Raw genomic sequence first — 11643 nt, 5'->3', positions numbered from 1 at the left:
TGTGTATGTGTATGCTATGGTGAGCTATGTATGTAATGTATGTGTGCTGTGTGTGTGTATGTGTGTTATGGGTGTGCTATGTGTATATGTGTATGCTATGTGTGTATGTATGTGTGCTGTGTGTGTATATGTGTATGTGTGCTGTGTGTGTATATGTGTATGTATGTGTGCTGTGTATGTGTATGTATGTGTGCTGTATGTGTGTGTGTATATGTGTGTGTATATGTGTATGCTATGTGTATATATGCTGTGTGTGTATATGTGTATGTGTGCTGTGTGTGTATATGTGTATGCTATGTGTGTATATGTACAAAGCTAAAGGAGTTGCCCTGAGCCACGTGGAGCCAGCAGTGCGCTGGGCTCCCGCCGGCCGGCCGGCGCTGACCCCTCACCCCGCGGCGTCACAGCAGCAATGGCGCCGCCCAGTGACTTCCTGTCGGAGCGCTCTATTGTTCTTTATGAGGATTTTCAAATCTTATTTTGGAGGTTAAAAAAAAACGCGCTGATGGTGGCGGCTCTGGCCAGGCGGCGCTTCCCCTCGCCTTTCGCACTTGTTATAATCGGCTCGGGCACGGCAGATGTGGAGGGAGGAGGAGGAGATGGAGATTTTCGCGGTGAGTTGTTTTTTTACCTTGGGGCCAAAAAAAAATATTTAAAAAAAAACCACTCACTCCGCACAGAGAGAGAGAAAGAAATAATAAATAAAGAGTAAATGTAAATATTTAAAAAAAAATAAGGTGGCGCAGGCCGCGGCCAATGTTTTGGACTCGAGGTCTCCACAACAACAATAACACATTAAATCGCTATCTCTTCTCCCTTGTAAAAAATTATTTATTTACAATTAATTTTACTGAAAAAGGAAGACAGAGAGAGAGAGAGAGAGAGGGAAAAGGAGGAAAAAAACACTGGCATTCGCTCCCTCCTCCTGCCCTCTCGGTACTTTTTTTTGCCCAGTCACATCTTTTTAAAAAAAAATTGTGAACTTTTTGTTTTTGAAAATATTTTCTTACAACATTTGTATGTCTGGTCCAAACCTTCTCTCCAGAACAAGTGTTTGGAACATCTCAGCACGTTGGGGGAATCCTTTTTTTTCCTCTCTCTCTCGTGGGATGTTCTTTCTCTCCACAAGTCTTTGCAAAGATTTAAAAAAAATATATATGTAAAATTTCTAACTGCTTTTTCCTCATTTCCCTCCTCTCCCTATCAGTCCAAGGGTGTGATTTTTATCTTTTATTTCTCTCTCGTGGTTGCCACATGATTAAATTTTTAAACAGTTTGATGACATGTCGGTGATTATGATGCCGTGGGACGTCATTAATCCTCTTGATATAAATAAGCAGGCATATATTTCTGTGACTTTAACTTTGTCCAGTAGATTTATCCTGATTTATGCAGCAGCGTGCCCCTTCTGTTGGTGTCATGAATGTAAGCAGCTCTTTCTCTCTCTCTCTCTCTCTCTCTCTCTCTCTCGGTGGCGGGTCGAATCCCAGCTTCAGGGATTAGATAAAGTGTTCGAGTAAGAGTCACTGTGGCTCCTGCGCCAGGTTTCATGGTTAGTTTTTTGTTGTTGTTGTGACCATAACGCGGAATTAGAAGGCGAATTTGTAAAAATGCACTCGTAAATCCTGGCTGTGGTTCTTTTACTTGTGTCCAGTCCAACGCATCAAGTCAGAATGGACAGTTTCAGAAGCGAATATGCTTTTTGTAAACGTGTGTGTGTGTGTGTGTGTGTGTGTAGTAGTAGTAAATGTATTGGGTCATTAGTAGATTCTGCAGTGCAGTGTACAAAAGAATACATAATGTGTAAAATCGTGGATTATATCCCACAGTATCTCCACTGCATTGTCTCTGAGCGATGGAAGTTGTGTTTATGATGTGATTGTGTCATTCTGTGATACTTTATCTATAATTGTTGACCGCTGTAGATTTTTATGTTATGGAAGTGTGGACCTGGGAGATTTTGACTTTTTTTGGAGAGGGGGGCGTGTACTCACTTCTGATGAAAGCAGGCGTTTGCAATTTGTCAGTTTTTGTAGGTCAAATATGGCATAAGTGGACCCCATATATTGTTGCATTAAACGACGTTATTCTGCAATTTGCCACATTATCTTCATGGCAGTCGGTGTTTATAAAAAGCTGGTGGCATTCTATCAAAAGTGCAAGTTCTGCAAATAACCCTAAAATAATTCTGATATGTAGGTGCAAAGAGTAAAAGAACTGTGCGCAGACTGCAGTTCACTATCTCATGAATTGCGTTGTGTTGTGGAATTTCTGAATGGGCCTGTGTCTATAGGCAAATTTACCTTTTATGATGTGGGTGTGTTTGAGTATTCATTTCAAAGTATAAAAGAGTTTAATCCGATTGGACTGTGATATCTTGCAATACATTCCTTCATATACCCTCTAATTTCAGCATTCTTTTTCCTCCACAATGCTATCAAAAAGCTTTTAGTTCCTGCTATCTGTTGCTGCCCTTTTTGTCCACTTAAAGATAACCTGTAAGTCTCATGCACTTCCTCTGAAGTTGCAACTAGTTCTTGAGGACACTAGGTGTTCTATAAATTCCTATGCAACTGATTTAAAAAAAATTAAATCCCATTACAAGGAAATTGCTCCCTTCTTGAATTGATTTTCTTTGTCTGCACCAGTTAATGTGTATCAGAACATTACATATGTTAGCACTTCCAGTAAACTCTTGTTAGGATTCTATGTTAAATACACACAACATTTGAATAAGTGCCTCAAATAGCTCAGTGCATAACTGATCTCAATGGACCAGCAAGATCCCAGCTTTGATCAGTGGCGAGTTAGCTGAATTTAGCCAGGGCAGTCTCATAGTGGGAGGGGCGTGACAATCAGTCTCCTTCCCTAGTTTAGGTAGGGAAAAATCACCCAAGGCTCCTGACCACTGCCTTTTTAGAAGAGCTTGCATGCAGATGTTGGGCGCGGACAGGTTTGAGCTTGGCTGTGATTGTCTTCCCTTTTCTCCACTTCACCTCTTCTCCACTGCACCAGTCCACAGCCTACATGTGAAGGTTCATGTGTAAAGAATGGGCACTTGGGTGAGGTTCTGGAATGCTCCTGATGCCTGCGGAACCTTATGCCAGCAAGAAACCATTTGCTCTAACCGGATAGAGCAGTAAAGGGAGAAAATTTGTCTGAGGAAGTGAGGGGTGGGAGCGGGGGGGGGGAACCTTTCAAAGATCGTTGGCAGTCTACGGCCAGGTCTGTTTCTGTTGACAACTTCAGGCTGATGGGAGCTTGGCTCAGTTGGTAGCACTCTCGCCTCGGAGTCAGAAGTTTGTGATTCTAGTCCACTCGATGACTTGACTACATATCTCGGTGCAATACTGCTGTAATATCAGAGGCGCTGTCCTTCAGATGAGATGCTAAACTGAGACCTCATCTGTTCTAGTGTTTCAGCTGGATGTTAACGATCCCATGCCACTCTTCAAAGAAGAGAAAAGAATTCTTCCAGTGGCCCGTCCAATATTCCTCCCTCAACCAGTGACACCAAAAACCGATTAACTGGTCATTCATATCTGTACTGTGAAAAGTGGCTGACGTGTTTGCCTACATTAGTCTCTGCACATCAAGGTAATTTAATTCATTGTATGTGAAGCACTTTGAGACAATTAAATAGGTGATCAGGACCTAGTATATCTATCACCCCTGTCCTTGTTATCAGCATTGGCTCCTGGTTCCCTCAGTGCCTCCATTCTCATCCTCATGTTTACCATAGAAACATAGAAGGTAGGAGCAGGAGTAGGCCATTCGGTCCCTCGAGCCTCCTCCGCCATTTAATGAGATCATGGCAGATCATCCAAATTCAGTACCCTGTCCCTGCTTTCTCCCCATATCCCTTGATCCCTTTAGCTTTAAGAAATACTATATCTAACTCCTTCTTGAAATCTCTCCAGTCTTGCCCGCCTGCCAGTTCCTGCAAACTCTCTGTTCCTCTAACTGACTTTTTGGACATCCCCCCTCCCTTCACCACGCCATTGGTGGCCATGCCTTCAGTCGTCTAGACCCCACGCTCTAGAATTTCCATCCTAAATCTCTCCAGCTTCCTCTCTTCATTTAAGACCCTTCTTAAAACCCACCCCATACCAAGCTTTTGGTTGTCCCTCCTAATAAAGAAAAAACTTGCATTTATATAGCGCCTTCCATGACCGTGGGACGTCCCAAAGCACTTTACAGCCAATTAAGTACTTTTGAAGCACAGTTTACTGTTGTAAATATACAAATATATCTTTTAACTTGCATCAATTTTGTCTGACTACGCCTCTGTGAAGCGCTTTGGGACTTTTTCTACATTAAAGGCACAATATAAATGCAAGTTGTTATAAGAAGTGCAAGTCTTTGACTTTTTCCCCTTCCTATAGGTAAACTCCAGCTGAGATTGGAGAAAGAAATGGCATAGTGGTTAGCACTGTTGCCTCACAGCGCCAGAGACCCGGGTTCGAATCCGGCCTCGGGCGACTGTCTGTGTGGAGTTTGCACATTCTCCCCGTGTTTGCGTGGGTTTTCTCCGGGTGCTCCGGTTTCCTCCCACAGTCCAAAGATGTGCAGGTTAGGTTGATTGGCCATGATAAATTGACCCTTAGTGTTAGGGGGATTAAATAGGTGGGGTTACAGGGATAGGGTGGGATATGTGTTGGGGTTACGGGGATCGGGTGGGATATGTGTCGGTGCAGGCTCGATGGGCCGAAATGGCCTCTATCTGCACTGTGGGGTTTCTGTGTGATTTCTGTGTGAAAGAACACATCCTACTGCGCAGTGGCTTGACATGTCAGCATAGTAAGATGGTGTGCCACAGGGTTGCTGTGAAACATTCCAGCTGATTTTATTTTCCCTCTGCTTTCTCTCTCGTTTCCCCCCCCCCGGGACTCATGCTGGCGGATACTTAATTCCGTAGTTGCTGCTACCTCAAACAAGTGGCCAGCCTTCATGTGTGAACTTAGATAGCGAATATCACCAAACAAAAGGCATTGTTGCTGAACCCAATTCTGTTATTTCCCCCCCTTCCCACCAACACATGCACACACTTTCAGCAAGGCTCAGTAGGTAGCAATCAGAGCTAGCGAACTCCAGAAGCCTTTCTACTCCCAGTGTGTCGGGCCCATTTGTAGCACTCAGCTTCGATCAACTAACTTGGAAATGACCAGGGATCAGATCTGAAGTCTCCTGGTCTGTGTGATTTTTGCATTATACATTCCATGGATTGACACTAGTAATGTATTTTTATGTTTCAAGTTGCATTTGAATTGCTGGCGCCTCTTCCTTTCTGAACTTTAAATTGCAGCAAGATGTTGATTCCCAACTCTCTCCCTGTAGCATGTTAAGTGTGCTGGTAGGCTTTCCTGTAATTGTAGCATATTACTTTTGTTTTGCTGTTGTAATAGTGCAAGTTCTTCTTCTGAAGCAGTGGGTGGATAGCTCGGGTTTTCTGAGCTCCTATTCCTGGTTGGAACAGTTGACAAATTGCACACTGTACCACTGTTCAATTCAACTTGCAATGCACTGTTAAAATGTGGGATCTTCTCGACTGACCGTGCATGTGCAGCATATGTACCGACTTGGTGAATGTTGGGCAACATGAGCCAGAGAAATTGTGATGATCGAACAATCCTGTGTCCTGAAGCTCAAAAGCTTTGGATGTTCTTGTGTGTCTTTTTTTCCCCATTTCGTCTGAAGGTCTGACTCGTGCTGAGCTTCAATTCTATAGGTTGCAGCAGTGCTTTGACACCTCACCCAAGTGGCCATTCTTCAACTGTGAGCTGAGGCAATGAACGTTGGCAGGCAACCGATCTTTCAGAGGCATCTCAGCTGAGCATCTGACTCCAAGCTGGGGCCATTGGACAGTGATTGCAGTGCCCCAGGGCTAGCAATACTGCATTTGGCCTCAGCACCTTCAGCTCAGGGATGCTATAATAACTAGCCCAGTTGTAAGAGTCTGTCTTCCACCTTGGCTGCGATCAGCTACCTCAGCATAGACCTGTCATTCAAGAGTAGGACTATCCTATGCCGTTCTCTATCACACAGGATAACACGCTTGCCCTCGGTGCTGTTTGGAGCAGAATTGAGGAGAGGTGCAAAAGCAGATGATCTTGCTATGCACTTTGTGTGCAATGATAACTTGTTCACTTTGAACTGATTTGGCAGTGACTTTCACCTTCTGTAAGATGATATCTACTTCAGTGGATTCCATTTGTATACATTTGCAAAGAACAACGTGATAATGCATTTTACTGGAGCAGTTGGTAGGGAGAAAAATATGCAGATGTCAACTGTTTACTTCAATGCAATGTCTTTCATATAACTAGACGTCCTAAGGCAGTTCACAGGACACTAAACTGGAAGAAGGACCGGGGTGATTGAAAGGATTGTCAGAAGTAAATTTTGAGGAGGATATTGAAGAATGTAGAAGGACGGGGGATAAACAGAAAACCGTGGTCAGAAGAGTGGAGATGCATGCTGGAACATAGGGATGGAGGAGGTTGCATATTGGAATGTGGCCATGGAGGGTTTGAACATGAAAATGGGGATTTTTGAATGTGCTGAGGGACATTGAGCCAGTGGAGGTTGGTGGTGGAGCGATGTATGGCAATAATATGGGGTGCAGAATTGCGGATGAATTGGTTTAGGGCAGAGTTGAGTAGGCTGGCAAGCAGAGTACTGGAGAAATCACGTCTTGAGGTGATGAAGGTTTCAGGAACAGTGCAGTTGAAGCTGGCGATGTTCTGGAGGTGGGAAGTGAGCAGTTTTGGCGATGGACCAGATGTGGGATTTGAAGCTTCACTCAAGGTCAAAATGGACACTTGCGAGTTTTGTCTGAGTGGACACCTGGGATGGAGGTAGAATCAGTGGCTGAGGTGTGAATTTTCTGAAGCCAAACAAGATGGCTTTGATCTTGCTGATGTTGGAGTTGGTGAAAGTTCTGGTTCATCATATACTTGATGCCAGACAGGCAATTGGGCAGCATGATAGTGGTCATGGAATCAAGGGCAGAAGCAGGCAAGTGGAGTTGGATGGTGTCCACGTGCATATAGAATCTGTTGCCAAGGGGCAACATGTTGGAAAGTAGATGATGGGTGTCTAGGATGGAGCCATGGGCCACGCCGGAGGTAACTGCATGGGCATAGGAGGAGGAGCCACTGGAAGAGATGAACTGACTGCATTGGGATGGGTAGGAATGAGGTGGGGAAGGGTAGTGCTATACAAGAGATGTAATGAAGGAGGAAGGAATGGTCAATTGTGTTGAAGGCAGTGGAGAAGTAAAGGAAGAATAATGCTCCATATTAGCAGTCACAGGACGTCATTGATGCCTTGATACTCAAAACGCGGAATGGTGGGAGAGATGAACATGGAATTAGTTGGTGATGCATTCGAAGATCTGTATAAAGGGTAAAAGAAAGTACTTGGATTTATTTAGTGCCACTCATGACCTCAGGATGTCCCAAAGTGCTTCATTGCCGGTGAATTGTTTTTGAAGTGTCACTGTTGTATTGTAGGCAGATTTGCTCACAGCACCTTCAACAATGAGAGAAATATTTAATTTGTTTTTTGGAGGTATTGATTTGAGACTAAATGTTGGCCAGGGCAGTGCAATGGGATCCTTCACGTTCATTTGAACAGGCAGACAGGACCTCAATTTAACATCTCACCTGAAAGACGTCACCTCTAACAATGCAACGCTCCCCCAGTACTACATTGAATTGTCAGTCTAGGTTATGTCCCTGGAGTGAGGCTTGAGCCCACGATCTCCTGACTCTCAAGGCGAGAGGCTACAGCCGGGCCAAGCTGATGTGCAAGGAGACTGGAACCTTCCTGGTCAGTGTGTCTTTGGTAAATTTGGGATAAACCACTGGGGGAGCTAAACTGTTGCTTTATTCAAATTTACTTTACAAATCTTTTAATCTTGTGACACATCAGTGCATTGAGTCGGTAGAATTTTGGCATGATGTACTGGCATAGGATTATAGTGTGGGCATTCTACTTAGCCTCCGCTTTCTTGGGGAGGGGAATTAACCAATATTCCCCCTCCACTATCCAGTGACTCCTCTTGGGATGTGTGGACAACGGCTGTGATGACACCCTTGGTTGAATAGCTTGGTGGCACTCAATATCCAAATTACATATGAAGAATGATGACTTGGATGAAATACCAGCAGGTTGTGTGTGCTTGTGGAACAGCACCCCAGCGAGCTCTCTGCCTTTAGGGAAGGAGAATGTGCGAGAAAGAAAATGGAAAGGGGGTGTACGGTATAATTTCTGAGGTAATTCAAGCAATCAGCAACAACTTAATTAGCTTACTCCGTGGCATGAATAGACTGGAGTTATTTTCCTACACAGTGAGATCCACAGAAAGAGAAAGAAGTGTTTTTTGCAAAAAATGTTGATTGTCACTGGATGTAAATGCGAATTTGACATGGCTGTTTAATTGCAGATTTGAAGGGATGTTCGGGTCTAACCCTATCATGAAGTATCTTTTTCTTTGTTTGTCAAAGAAAAGCAGATTGAATAAGAAATCGCACGATGCTTGTCCTTCCAATTGAGGCCTGCCTCTTTACCGCAGTACTGAGATAGGAACTAAAATGCGACATTTCGCTCGATTAGTCTTGACTCCCCTTTGCCCGCCGCCCCCCTCCCGTCCCCTGCTGTTTCCTGCTTTCAGTAAAATAGCAGGGCGAGGGGGATGGAAGATGAGGAAAAGAAACTTGTAGATAGGGGGGTGTTTTTCAGGCAGATACTTGACAGGATAAAGCCATTGTACACATGCATCCAGGAGTGCTCCTTTAAAACAAAGAACTCTTTTTGGTTGCTTGCTTCAGGTGTGCAGAAAGAGGAGCACCTGACCAGAGAAAGCTGCACATTCTGAAAGTACCATGTGTTGTCTCAGAGAGATTGAATTAATAAAATTGTAATTTGAAAATGATGGAGATACCAGCCAAAGGGTCCCATCTGAAACTGTGATATTCATTGTCTCTTTCGCTCCCCTCCCCCTCATGCTTTCTATTCCCCGTGCTGCCTTTTATTATTTCGGATTTCCAGCTTTCACGCTCTTTCTTTTAAGTTGGCCATTGTCCTCTTCCAGGACGAGTTTAAAAAAAAATAACTGGCTTAAACACAAGTGCATTTCTTTTTCCATGTGCCCCGTTTATACTGGAATAGCAGCTGTTCCCTTTTAAAATTTCTTAAGGTATCGCCCAGAATAAACTGATGCACCCGGCTTGCGCCGCAACACAATGCAGGGTAGTGATGCTAGCTTAGAATGGCAGCAGCATTTAAATCCCTGCACGGGTGGAAAGAAACTCGGGGCAAACAGTGATTTGTATCAGTAAGACATGTCTGCAGCTGCTCTTCTGTTCAGGGTAGAGAATTGAGCTTCAAAGAGATCCATCTTTATGCTAGTTTTACACTGGGTTTATATTGGAGCCTTGGAAACTTATACCAGTGCAAAATCTCTAGTGTAAATGTGGGTTACTCTGCAGTAGTATCGATCAGCTCAGTCGTACCTTCAGAAGATAATTGGGGGCTTTCCTGAGGAAATCGATCCCAAGGTGGCCCCCTTCGCTTTTGCCTTTGAAATTTTGAAGCCAGTGCCCCCTTATTAAATGACCAAATTTTCTTTGAGTGAAACCATCTTGATTTTTCTTCAGTTGTCTCCGGTTTATGCAGTTCCAAGATATCTGTGCCAACGTTTTGTAATATGAAGACTGGCTAATAAGAGGAGGCAAAATCCAAGAAATACCCCATCTGATTCTACACAAGGGAGCGCTCCCTATCAACCCTTAATATGCTTTTTGTTTTCCTGAGGTAAAACCGTGGGGAACAATTGTGAAATTATTCAAAGTTTTCCTATCTGACCCTGTCAGTGTGTCTAGGACAGTCTGATGGCAGATCATTTCTCATCAGAGAAGTAGTAACCTAAGTTTAAAAAAAAAAAATCTTCTAGCCTGTGTCAGTCTGTGAAGCCCCAGGACTTGTGTATTTGCGACAAGGAGTGAACTGCCGTGTATTCTGGCATTCTCCACGTCTGATGGGTAGACACTGTGGAACAAAACATTCCACTTTCAGCTGCAGCTTTTCAGAGGTCAGCGATGCTAATATCTGTCTGAGCAAACTTGAATCGCGCAGACTTTGTCACTTTAGCTTGAGAGTCATTTTGAGAATCTACTGTTTGACTCACCTAAAACTTGATGCACCTCAATGTTTTTCAGTGCCCTCTTTTTTTAATCTTAAAGAATTGATGTGACTTAATCGTCAGTGGAATGTAAAATATTCTGAAACGTAAATGAAGTGATTGCATTACCCTGTCTGGGGTTGCCATTTTGAATCTGGGCAGGCTGAGGAAACCGTGGCAGTGAGTGGTATAGTGAGTGACGTGACTGGCTCTGTATTATTTCTGGCCAAGAGAGAGAATGGAGTCAGCAGAAACTTGCAAGATTAGGCGTATGCTGAACCTACGATTCGAAATAGTTTCAGATGATGATGCCTCCTGAGGGAGTGTTGTGTATAGTCCTCACTTACACATTCCCCCCAAAAAAGGAGCTGCTTTAAATTGCCAAGCGTGCAAAGTCCAGTGCGCTAATTATTATTTTTGAACTGTTTGGGTAGCTGACAGGCGACACATTAGGAAAATCCCGCAGCCGTAACCATATGTGCTATTGAAGTAAGATGGCACGTCAGCTTATTCTCACCTTTCATGAATAGGCTATTAACACATTCTGCGGCTTTTGTTGTGTGACTATCCATCGTTAAATGGCTGATTAATGGGGCAGTCCACAGGACAAAAGGGTGCGAGGTCACCTTCGATCACTGATGGGGGGGGGGGGGGGGGGGGGGGGGGTGCTGCAGCTGGGGGGGAAAGAGAAAAAAAACACAATCACACTTGTTTATAACCAGAACAGCTTTTTCTTATCAGGAGATTTAGTGCTTGAGGAATGAGTAAAGGAAAATCCTGCACTCCCTGTCGCGCAGAGCTGCTTCCCAGGATAGCTGTGACGTGGAACACACCAGTCAAAGTTATGTTGTTTTTTTAAACTTGTATGACTTAATCAGCATACGATTTGGTTTACATTCTTTCAATGTACATATCATTAAAAAACAAGATTTAAATGAGACCCACTTTTTTTTGTGGTACATAAAAATACACAATGGGCTCATTATCTTTCCTGTCTGATCCGGAGACGAGATTGTGTGAGCTGTAACCTGCTGAATTACGAGTGTGTTAAACCAACAATTGGAATGATATTTGAAGCACTCAACAGTGGTTCTTCTATACAATGATGTAAGACAGGCCCAAGTTTTTTTTTAAAGGTTAAAGCTGTAACATTGCATACACAAGACCGAGAGCATCGGCAAGTTCTCCAATACTGTTTCAGTGGCTTTAGCTGGAATACTCGAGGTTGATGCTGGCTGTGTTTATTGAGCAGTTCCTTTTTATTGAAACCAACTTGCTGTAGAGATGGAGCAAGAGCCCAAAATTGTGAGTGTCCAAAGCCACTTGCAAAAGCGGCTCTACTGTACTGCTAATAATTCTTATTAGCTGTGGCTCAGTGGGTAGCACCCTCGCCTCGTGAGTCAGAAGGTTGTGGGTTCAAGTCCCACTCCAGGGACTTGAGCACAAAAATCTAGGCC

The 11643-nt window shown here is 43.8% G+C and overlaps 1 protein-coding gene across 2 annotated transcripts in view; it reads left to right on the top strand.

The window, feature by feature from the left end:
• The first annotated feature begins 405 nt into the window (after positions 1 to 405).
• The window catches only part of LOC147105116 (ubiquitin carboxyl-terminal hydrolase 49-like), a 68479-nt gene continuing 57241 nt past the window's right edge, over positions 406 to 11643 (top strand). For both annotated transcript variants that reach the window (XM_086011202.1, XM_086011201.1), the window contains exon 1: positions 406 to 614. The gene's annotated coding sequence lies outside the window, so the exon portion shown is untranslated. The remainder of the gene's footprint in view (positions 615 to 11643) is intronic.

The sequence above is a fragment of the Somniosus microcephalus genome, chromosome 18 (assembly GCF_052327205.1).
Source record: "Somniosus microcephalus isolate GS21.2 chromosome 18, FLI_Smic_1.0, whole genome shotgun sequence".
In the NCBI taxonomy this organism is placed as follows: domain Eukaryota; kingdom Metazoa; phylum Chordata; class Chondrichthyes; order Squaliformes; family Somniosidae; genus Somniosus; species Somniosus microcephalus.
Note: the sequence above shows the minus strand (reverse complement) of the source record. Positions and strands in the feature narration are given on the sequence as shown.